At 35.5% G+C, this 11,243-nt stretch overlaps 1 non-coding gene across 1 annotated transcript; it reads right to left on the minus strand.

The window, feature by feature from the left end:
- Nucleotides 1-6,620: 6,620 nt before the first annotated feature.
- On the minus strand, nucleotides 6,621-6,726 carry LOC115220685. The gene has a single exon (XR_003882588.1). It is a non-coding gene; the product is annotated as a U6 spliceosomal RNA (small nuclear RNA).
- Nucleotides 6,727-11,243: the final 4,517 nt, after the last annotated feature.

Raw genomic sequence — 11,243 nt, forward strand, 5'->3', positions numbered from 1 at the left:
GAGCCTGGCAGAATCGTTAGCACACCAGGCGTAATGTTTAGGGGCATTTCGTCCGTCTTCAAGTTCTGAGTTCAAATTCTGCCGAGGTCAACTTTGCCTTTCATCCTTTCAGGGTCGGTAAAATAAGTATTAGTTGAGCATTGGGGTCAATGCAATCGACTAGCTCCTTCAACCATACATTGCTGGCCTTGTGCGAAAATTAGAAAATATTGGTATTATCATTTGTTGTAGACGTTCGTCATTTCTCTTCCCGAAGTTTTGATAAATTTTTGTTGAAACATATTTATTTTATGGAATTTTTTGTTAAACGTTTTGAATAAAGACACTTTCTTCACTGTGTTAAGACAGGGACTGCCAAATTGCGTTTTAAATTGCACAATTTTTGTATAATTTTATTTGCTGTCATGCACATTTTATCTCGTCTGGTTTTTCTCTGTTGCAATTTTGGCGTCAGGAAACCTACTATCAGATTCTGGAAAGCAGGAGAAGAAAGAACAATATCACTACCAACCTTTACACTCTCCTCTTCGTCATTCTAATACGACAGCTGCTCGCTCTCGGTGGCAGTAAGAAGCAGTTCATGCAGGAAAAACAACAGCAGTAACAGCAATGATAACAGCATCGATAACATTGGTAGAAACGTAGTTTTTAACAACGATAACAACGACGCAAGCAACAACAGACCCACTGCAACTACGATTGCAGCAACAGCAGCGAGGAGAGGAAGAAGGTGAAGAAGGTGAAGAAGGTGAAGAAGAAGAAGAAAAAGAAGAAGAAAAAGAAGAAAAAGAAAAGAAGAAGAAAAAGAAGAAGAAGAAGAAGAAGAAGAAGAAGAAGAAGAAGAAGAAGAAGAAGAAGAAGAAGAAGAAGAAGAAGAAGAAGAACAACAACAACAACAACAACAACAACACAACAACAACAACAACAACAACCGTGACAGCAGGAACAACAATAAAAGCTGACGATCATGGATATTTTGCAGAAATACCTGAGCTGGTAGCACTACCAGAGGGAATTGTCTGTTCGGGATAAACTATTTACACACAAGCCGATGTGCCCAGATCGACGAAGTCATCCTACACACACTCGTGCTGTGCTCGAGCATAGCTGACCTGTGGAGCTGTTTTGAACAGCTGCTATCAGCTGTGGAACGGACCTGGTTATCAGTCTACTCCGTTCTGAAAAGAAGGGCAGTTTTCCTTTCTAATGGCTATTGTGAAAAATGTTGAGAAGTGGACGCGACTGAAAGGACGGTAAACAGATGCGTAGCTTTTCCGTCAAGCCCTCAATGATCTTTCAACTGGAACTTGGAGAAGAAAGTAAGCGTGTAGAGTGAAATGCTATTCCCCAGTTAATTTTAAAAACGTAGGCGAATGTTGCGATCATGGCTCGAGAAAATGGACTTACTCCAAGTCTGCGCCTACAAGCTGAAAATTATGGATGAGAAAACAGCACTTGCCATACTATTCCTTTTGAGCACTGTGTCTCAGGATACGTAGGTCTCTTCGTTGCTGCTGGGTTTCTCCCGACCCCATATTGAGGAAATTTTGTTGTTTGTAACATTTTGGGCATTTATTTGATTTATTCAAGTAATAACAAAAGTTGTCTAACACGCAAAGTAGAGGATATCGTGTGGCACCATCTGAAGCCATCTTCCAGCCAGATCTTGATCTCAAGCTGATCCCAGTCCTTGTCATTCGAGGCTAAGACATCCTTCACTGAACCTTCGATCTCTCATTTGTTGATAAAGCCTTGCGATCGGAGGAAGTGAGCCATGGATCGGTAAAAAGAGCAGCTGTTGGAAGAGTTCTTAGCATGATGGACAAAAATGCCTAGTGGAGTTTTTTTAGCATAACGTTCTTGGCAGAAATTCCTCCAGTGTAGACATTGCCTTTCATCATTTTGGGGCCCAAATGATGAGTACTGTCTGAGTACTGCATTATTATTTAGGCCCCGGCCTGGCGTGACCGAGGGGATATCAGAAAAATTGCTTTTCAGTATTTGATCCAGTAATTTGCGTTTTGAACTCACGGTCAATCGGGGTTACCTTTGTCTGTCATAATTCTGGCTCGATAAAATAGAGTACCAGTCAAGAATTGCGGTCGATGATATCGACTAATCTTTCCCCTCGGATGTTCCTAGCTTTGTACCTCTATCAGAAACAATTATGTCTAATATTGTTGGCAGAATTTACAGCAGGCTTTGTCGTTGTAGTAGTAATGGTTGTATGTGTCATTGTTCTTATGTCAACATAACTGTTTCTATATATTTACACACACACACACACACACACACACACACACACACACACACACACACACACACACACACACACACACACAACACACACACACATACATACATACATACATACATACATACATACATACATACATACATACATACATACGTACGTACATATGCTCGTATATATATATATAAATATGTAAACATATCTATAAAAATATCTATAAACATATATGTATTAGGCTATTTTTGCCTAATAGAAATTTTCCAGAAAATACGAGAATAAAAAAAAAAAAGAATTAAATACACATATATTACATACACACACTAACACACTATACACCCACAGACAGACATGTGTGTGTGTGTCTGTGTGTGTATTTCAGTACGTACGTGTGTGTGTGTACACATGTATACGTATATGTATCTCTAAAAAGAAGTTTCTTTGCAAGTCAAACTAAAGCCAAGTGTTAATGGCATTGGTGTTGTATAAAATATTCAGCATAAGGTAGAGGGGGAGAGAGGAATGGGCTGACGAGGTAGAGAGAGAGAGCCGTCCATGGTGTGGCTGATGGAGTAGAAATACGGGAAGAAGACATCGTAAAACAGGCTAGAATGTTATACGAATTGTTGTTACAGAGGAACAAATGCATAGAGATACAGACATAGATAGATAGGAAAAGAAGGCGAATACTGTATGGATGTATGCATGTAGGTGTATGTATGCATGCATATATGCATATAAGTATGTGTGTCTTTCTGTCACTCAATATTCAATATCTGTACACCACACCTAACACTCTATACATACATACATATATGTATGTGCATGTGTGTGTGTGTATCTGTATATATATATATATATATATATATATATATATGCATGTAAGTATGTATATCGTTCTGTCACTCTGTGTATACGTATGTATGTGTATATATATATATATAATATATATATGTATATATATATATATAATATATATATGTATATATATACATACATTGTTATATTTCGGAATGGTCATATTGCCAGTTTAGCCAATAAAAACACACGCACTATATATTTGGTGTTATTTTGCTTCAGTGATATTTATTTTTTACATTAATCTTAATCTTATTTCGGCCAAAGTTCTTTCGTCACACTCCTGTGACCGCATCAGTGGTCCTTTGTTTTCTTCTCACTTACTTGTGTCTCTCAACAATATTTAAACGTATATACATACATATATATACATATGCATATATGTATATATATATATATACATATATATATATATATACATGTATATATATTATATTATATATATATATATATATATATATATATATATGTATAATATATATATATACATGTATATATATATGTTCAGATAGAGACAGCAATTTTGTGCGAGTGAGATGCAGAACATCAATGCAGACGGCGCCCATATTTCTACGTTTAGGTATTTATGTGTAAATGTATGTATGAATGAATGTATGAATGTGTGTATGTATGTATGTATGTATGTATGAATGTGTGTATGTATGTATGTATGTATGTATGTACGTACGTAAGCATAATTTGAAATGGTTTGAAAAGATCTGAAAAGCTAAACCTTACATTTGAAATTATCAAAAAATGCTGTGCAAAGCACCATAAGTATGTACGTATGTATGAATGTTCGTATGTATGTATGTATGAATGTTCGTATGTATGTATGCATGTATGTATGTGCGTATGTATGTATGTATGTATGTATGTATGTATGTATGTATGTATGTATGTATGTACACAAGTATCTACCTATCTATCTATCTATCTATCTATCTATCTATCTATCTATCTATCTATCTATCTATCTATCTATCTATACGTATGTATGTATATACGATTGTATGTATGCATATATGTATGTATGCATGTACATGTGTATGTAAGTATATATATATATATATATATATATATTATATATATATATGTGTGTGTATGAAGAAGTAAATGTATTAGGCCCTCTATTAGAAATTCTAGTCGTCTCTATAATCGTAATCGGCATGTCTTTGTTAGAATCCGAATTTCTACAGGTTAATTATGTTTGTCAGATTATATACAGCTAACACGACATCACCAATAGATGTAACAATATAGCAGACACACCATTCTTTCTTTACTCCAGCCCATCGCCATCCCCGCGCCCCCTTTCTCTGTCTTCTCTTCCCATTTTGATTCTGTCCGTTTTCTTTGTTTAGTCTTCCCTTTCTCTCGGAATATTTAAATACAGACTCACGACGCATGCACACACACGTACACACATACACATACATACACACACACACACACACGTGCACACACACACACGCACGCACAGACACACACATAAGTATGCAAACATACATACAGACACATACACACAAAAGCATATATATATATCGAAAGAAATAGTTACGTATGCAGGTTTACGTATATGTATGTGTGTGTGTGAATACATGCGCATCGATGTGGGTCTGTGTGCCTATGTGTCTACACACACATACACACACACATATAAATATGTCTGTATATTCATAGACACACATATGTATATATCTACATACATATACATGTATATGTATAAGTGTATATGCATTTATGTATACATTTACATGAATATATACGCATATATATGCATATATGCACATATATACATATGTATTTGCATATATACGAAATATATATACATATATATTGTAGTAAATATATATATATATCTATATACATATACATATGCATATATATATATATATATATGTGTGTGCGTGTGTGTGTGTGTATGAATGTATTTATATGTATATATATATATATATATATATATATATATATATATATATATTATATATATATATATAATATATGTGTGTGTATGAAGAAGTAAATGTATTAGGCCCTCTATTAGAAATTCTAGTCGTCTCTATAATCGTAATCGGCATGTCTTTGTTAGAATCCGAATTTCTACAGGTTAATTATGTTTGTCAGATTATATACAGCTAACACGACATCACCAATAGATGTAACAATATAGCAGACACACCATTCTTTCTTTACTCCAGCCCATCGCCATCCCCGCGCCCCCTTTCTCTGTCTTTCTCTTCCCATTTTGATTCTGTCCGTTTTCTTTGTTTAGTCTTCCCTTTCTCTCGGAATATTTAAATACAGACTCACGACGCATGCACACACACGTACACACATACACATACATACACACACACACACACACACGTGCACACACACACACGCACGCACAGACACACACATAAGTATGCAAACATACATACAGACACATACACACAAAAGCATATATATATATATATATATCGAAAGAAATAGTTACGTATGCAGGTTTACGTATATCTATGTGTGTGTGTGAATACATGCGCATCGATGTGGGTCTGTGTGCCTATGTGTCTACACACACATACACACACACACATATAAATATGTCTGTATATTCATAGACACACATATGTATATATCTACATACATATACATATATATGTATAAGTGTATATGCATTTATGTATACATTTACATGAATATATACGCATATATATGCATATATGCACATATATACATATGTATTTGCATATATACGAAATATATATACATATATATTGTAGTAAATATATATATATCTATATACATATACATATGCATATATATATTATATATATATATATGTGTGTGCGTGTGTGTGTGTGTATGAATGTATTTATATGTATACATATATATATATATATATATATCTATATACATATATATTGTAGTAAATATATATATATCTATATATATATATATATATATATTATATTATATATATATATATATATATATAATATATATATATATATATATATATATATATATACATATATGTATATATGTATATGTATGTATTCTGCCTTTACATCTTTTTTCCTCTCTGTCTCTCACCTCAACCTCTCTCTCTCTCTCTCTTTCTAATTTTAGAGTCTGGTATTTTCATTGTCTTCTCTTCCCCTCCTCTGAGGATATCTAATCACACCTACGCGCACGCGCATTAACAAACATATACATAGAACATCCCTGTGTGTGTATAAGCATATAATATCGCTCATTCATTCATCCATTCATTCGTTCATTCGTTCATATATACTCCATTCTTTCGTTCATTCTAGCATTCATTCATTTAATCATATTCTTATCCCTTCATGTATTCATTCTAAACGTCCCGCTTTCTGTTACTCAAACTTCTCTTTCTCTATCTTTCTTTCTCTGTCTGTCTGTCTGTCTCTCTTCATATACGTAGATACATACATATATTCTTTTATATTTTTAAGCGTTTCAACTTAATGGCTGTGGCCATACTGTAGCACCTCCAGCAGAATATCTGGCATACTTCACAAATTTGCGTGTCATCGTTGCGCAGGGGCAACGATGAACTCCGTATCGTTCCGAGTTTAGATTATGTACAGCCAAAGCTAGTCGACAATTTTCTTCCATAAAGCCTACAGATGTTTGATCCAAAAATGCTTGTTCGCAGACAAGTTGACTTACATCTGTCCTTCCGGTATCTTTTAAAGGCAACTGACTGATATTATTTGGGAAATACGATAAGTAAGAGGTTTGTAGCGGTATGAATATAGTTAATATAGAAGCGTATGAATGAATGTGTCGTTGAAAGTTCGGTCCGCAATGAAATGGTTGCCGGTTCAGTGTCCAATTGAGGTGTACCTGGGTATGTGTCATCTACCATATCCTCAAAGTCGCCAATGCCTAGTGTGTAGAAATGGCTGAAATAAACTATGCAGATGCCTATTGGATAATAGTGTATAGATGGGCGTGTCTCTGTCTGTGCCTGTAATGTATAATATATCTATGCATTCATCTTAATATATATAATCCATTCTGTCTGTTTGTGCGCTTATAAATCGAGCATTGTTCATCCGATCGCGCTGAAATTTTAAACATGAATACATTGGAGAGCGGGGCGTTCTGTAATCTAAAAAGATTTTCAAAATCGTTAGTTTCTCAGTGAGAATCACTATTTTTGTAATCTTTATATCCTGTTTATTCCGCCATTAAAACAACCATTTGCTCAGACAGCTAGCACATGCCAACTCGCTTGCAACAAGGGGAGCACAGGATGACAGTCAGCCCAAACCGTCACTACGCTGTCTCTCTTCTTTCCTCTTTCTATGGGATTAATAATCTTAATCTTTAGTTACAGTTTCTCATTCAAACTACATAATAGGCAGAATTGCCGGATTAAGTCAGGAGGGTGTGTTGATGGGGATTTGGCTGCTATTTCTAACAGGTCTTATGTCTGTATTGTTATGTGAGATATTGTCCTATATATTATATACTCCTAATGCTTTCCAAAACCAAGTTAAAGATTTTGACGTATGGGGTATCAAAATATTCAGTACTATTTTGGCTACAAATTAAAATAAATTTCCATTCACATATTTGCATTTCAAAACTTTAACATAATCTTTACCATAAATCAACTATTGTAAAAATTTTCCTGACGTCACATTTTCCATATCTATGTGTACCTCAAAAGACATCAATCATCACGACGTACACCTACACTCACTCTATCTCTTTCTCACATACACACGCGCAAGCACGCACGCACACACACACACATACGCACACACACATACACACACACACATGCACACACACACATCCATTTCATATAGACACACATAATCTTTCAATTTCTTTCTCTGTTCTTTTCGCTTTCTCTTCTTTCAATTTCTGCTCTCTTCAAATAAAATGTTTACGGATATGACTACTTATTAAAATAGGGATTAATGCATAATTTCTTTCTACGTTCATAATTTTTTGTTTACAATATTGAGAAAATATGCCACCAAAGAAAAGAGGTCATCTCTCCAGAAACAATTATAAAGCAAGGAGGAATGTAGAAAACCGAAGGCGCGAGTCTGAAGAGAGAAGCTAGATGAGATTTTCTCAAGATCAGCAAATGCATGTTGCAGCACTTAATACTGGATCATCAAATCAATGTTTTAATGATTAGACAGAGGTTCAATAGAATAGCTCTGAGAAACAGACTACGTATAAATTCGTTCTTCACACCTTCTGAAGTTGTTTTCAGATATGATCCATTCCATTCTGATAAAATTAATAACTCTCTCCAAATTGGTGTGCTAAACACAAATTGTGTTTTCTGTAAAGCTTTAAAATTTTCAAATGAAACAAATAGGGTGTGCTGCTCAAGCGGCCAGGTAACATTCCCAGCACTACCAGCTCCTTCTCAACGTCTTATGGATCTTCTAGAAGCTATTTCCATCCAGTCAAAGGATTCTCCGAGCAATATCAGACAATACAACATTGCAAATGACATCGTTTAGTGCATCTAAGAAGATAGATAAACATGAATTTACGACGACGTCAAAGTTCAAGGGCAAGTCCATCACCTCATTGGTTCCCTGTTACCCACAAAGGAACAACCACAGTTTCTCCAAATTTACTATATGAGTGATGTAGGACAACAAACCCGAAGGAGGTGTCAACATTTCAGATGATTGGTCGTGTTAGACACTGCGCCAACTGCTACAAAAGAGAGTATATCCACTGACAGCTTCTCGGTGCTTTCAAAAATCACATAACCTCCACAGGTTGGGGTCTGAAATACTCCAAACGGACGCATAGCATGTTGCTTAGTCAAATTAACCCACCATTTAATCCACAAATGTTTTGTTGTCAATGCTGCACTTTCCCATATCACCTTTTTCAACATAACTGTAATATATTATAAACAAACTATGCCATTTTAATCCCAAGCAACGCCAGGTACCTCTGCGAGTGTATATATGTGTGTATATATATATACATATATACATACATGCATATATTACATACATACACACACATGCATACACACACACATACTCACACACACACATACACACACACACACACACACACACACACACACACATATATATATATGTATGTATATATGTGTGTGTGTAAGTGAACTGCTGTACCGACTTCAGTTCCGTTTCGGTAATGTTGATATAGGGAATCCTGTACTCTTCCTGAGGAGCTGGTTGGTGTAGGACTTCAATGAGTTTGACTTTCCCCTTTGTTTTTGTATAATGTCATAATGAAAACGTTATGGAGATCTTGTGACAGCTTGCACTGTTCCCATCATCATGGAGTTCAGCGTGTATGACAGAACGCTTATGCTTCCATATCTCTGATGGTAAGCCATCGTATCCTGCTGCCTTTCTGCTTTTCAGCTAGCCTTTGACTACTGTGGTTTCTCACCTAGGGTTGGACGCTCATATAATTCCACTCTGACTGGTTGCTGCTGGATGTGAAGGATTCCATTTTCCAGGACAAATCGATTTGCACTGAAGTGGGCTGGAAATATTCAGACCAGTGTGAGAAGTGTCTGGCCATCTGAGCTGCGCAGGGACTCCGAACTTCATCTGCTGGGCCGTAGACTACTTTGAGAGCTCCATAGAACCCCCTGCAGTCGCCAGAGTCAGCGTACATCTGAGTTCTCCGTGCGAGGTTGGTCCACCACTCATTGTGAATTTCACGGAGTTTGCCGCTTTCTTCTCTTGGCAGGTCGGTTGTGCCAGGTGAGAGTGTATAGAGGCAGTTATGCGGATAAACAAATTAGATACATAAAATATATTAGATATATTTCCTACAGCATGTACATATCTATCAATCTATCTATCTATCTATCTATCTATCTATCTATCTATCTATCTATCTATCTCTATCTATCTATCTATATCTATCTATCTATCTATCTATCTATCTATCTCTATCTATCTATCTCTATCTATCTATCTGTCTATCTATCTATCTATCTATCTATCTATCTATCTATCTATCTATCTATCTATCTATCTATCTATCTATCTTTCTCACTCTCCCCCCTCTCTCTCTGTATATATATATATCTTCTTCATATATCTTCTGTTTCATACCCTAACTATTACATTTAATATATTTAATATATTTAATTTGTCTAATTTATTTATCCTCATAATTGCCTCTATACACACACACACACACAACACACACATACATCCACATATATATATCTATATATGTGAGTGTGTGAGTGTATCTGTGTGCATGCGTGCGTGCGTGCGCACGCGTGTATGTGGCATTAGGTTTAGAAGCGATGCACGTTACTTGAATTTTCTATATAGTTGAATCGAAGCATTCCAAAACCTTGTTATAGTATATGTGAGGATGAAGTAAGGAGTGGGTAGCTTGTAGTGACAAGAGGTAGTATATATGTATTAGAATGACGCTAAACCAAATAATGATATTTTGAATGAACTTAATGCGTACGTTTCAGATAATTTTCGCAATTATCTGAAACGTACGCATTACAGAGGCTTTCAAAATATCATTACTTGGTTTGACTTCATAAATAAACATGTGTTTGTGTGTGTGTGTGTTTGTATGTATGTGTGTGCGTGCGTGCGTGAACGTGCGTGTGTGTATGAGTGTGTGCATATGCGTAGTGTGTGCATGTGTATGTGTGTATGTGTGTGTGCGTGCATGTCTGCATGTGTACGTTGTATGCACACATGCATATGTAATGAGTTGTCCACAGAATTTCCATAATTATGAAAAACATTTACTAATTTTTAGGGGATAAAGTAGGTAAATAATTTATACAGCATTATATATTTAGCTTCATAACAGCCGGTGCATGTTACCAAAGGGTTTCATGATATAATTGAATTGTCGGTAAAGTAAATGAACAGTCTTCTGGGATAGCTGAACGGGTGCACCTAATATAATCGTTAAAAAAAAAGCAAATTATTTTTACAGAATATCTGAATATATCTCACCCAGTTTACGAGTCTCTGCAATAGTTGAAAAAGAAAAACAAGATAAACTAAGAGAAAATCACAGCCAAAATATTTAAGAAAAAAACTGGCTCTATGAGAGTTATGGCTCTTAAACTGATCCGTTTTGAACATTTTCCTGCATG

The sequence above is a fragment of the Octopus sinensis genome, linkage group LG1 (genome assembly GCF_006345805.1).
Source record: "Octopus sinensis linkage group LG1, ASM634580v1, whole genome shotgun sequence".
Lineage (NCBI taxonomy): Eukaryota > Metazoa > Mollusca > Cephalopoda > Octopoda > Octopodidae > Octopus > Octopus sinensis.